The 726-nt window shown below is 43.8% G+C and overlaps 1 protein-coding gene across 1 annotated transcript in view; it reads right to left on the bottom strand.

The window, feature by feature from the left end:
• BEST3 (bestrophin 3) overlaps positions 1–395 on the bottom strand; it is a 38,191-nt gene extending 37,796 nt beyond the window's left edge. Inside the window, exon 1 of the mRNA XM_004676512.1 lies at positions 189–395. The gene's annotated coding sequence lies outside the window, so the exon portion shown is untranslated. The remainder of the gene's footprint in view (positions 1–188) is intronic.
• Between the last annotated feature and the right edge of the window lie 331 nt (positions 396–726).

Raw genomic sequence — 726 nt, 5'->3', positions numbered from 1 at the left:
AGAGAGTCAAACCATTTCATAATTCATCCTCATGGGCATAGTCGTTTTAAATAACAGTTCTTGAATAACTTTCCTTTCTTTCATTTAATACTTCCCTTCTATTTTAGTTCTGTCAGAAAATCCAGGCTATGTAGAGTCGAGGTCTAATTTAAAATGCATAGGTATAGGTATACTCTATGTGCACTAACCTATTTCTTTGGTTTGGCGTTTTCCACGGCAAAGAATCTTCAAATTTCAGACTCAACCTTCAGAGGTGCCTTCAAGTCGGCGTTGGACCCCTGGTCTCACCCTTCTCTCATGCACAGACTTCCTTTCTGTTTGCCGGCCACTGAGAGGACCCAGACTGCAGCAAGAACAGGAGTGAAATGTTTTTCCACTTGTGGAGGCCTGTTTATGCCAATTTGCCCACTGATGACAGTTATAGCCGGGGACAAACAGAAGCAACAGCTGCTGATGTTGCTTTTTTCTAATCTATAATTATAACTCCACCTGCCGCCCAAAGTAGCCCTTTGAATGAGAAGTCGGAGGTGACGCGAAGGAAGTTGGGCCGTTTTCATTTTGACTCTACCCTGCAGTCAAGGAAGACAGACCTGTTTTTCCCCTGCCGAGTTCTAAAGAGGCTCCACCAGTCATGTGAGGGAATTAGGACAGACTTGGGGTGCTTGAGATGAAGAATACATTCTTGTGAAACCATAAACGGGGGCAGACAAGAATATAAACAGAACG

Source organism: Condylura cristata, unplaced genomic scaffold, assembly GCF_000260355.1.
Source record: "Condylura cristata isolate star-nosed mole 26May11 unplaced genomic scaffold, ConCri1.0 scaffold00004, whole genome shotgun sequence".
NCBI classification, from domain to species: domain Eukaryota; kingdom Metazoa; phylum Chordata; class Mammalia; order Eulipotyphla; family Talpidae; genus Condylura; species Condylura cristata.
This window is presented reverse-complemented; position numbering and strand designations above follow the sequence as displayed.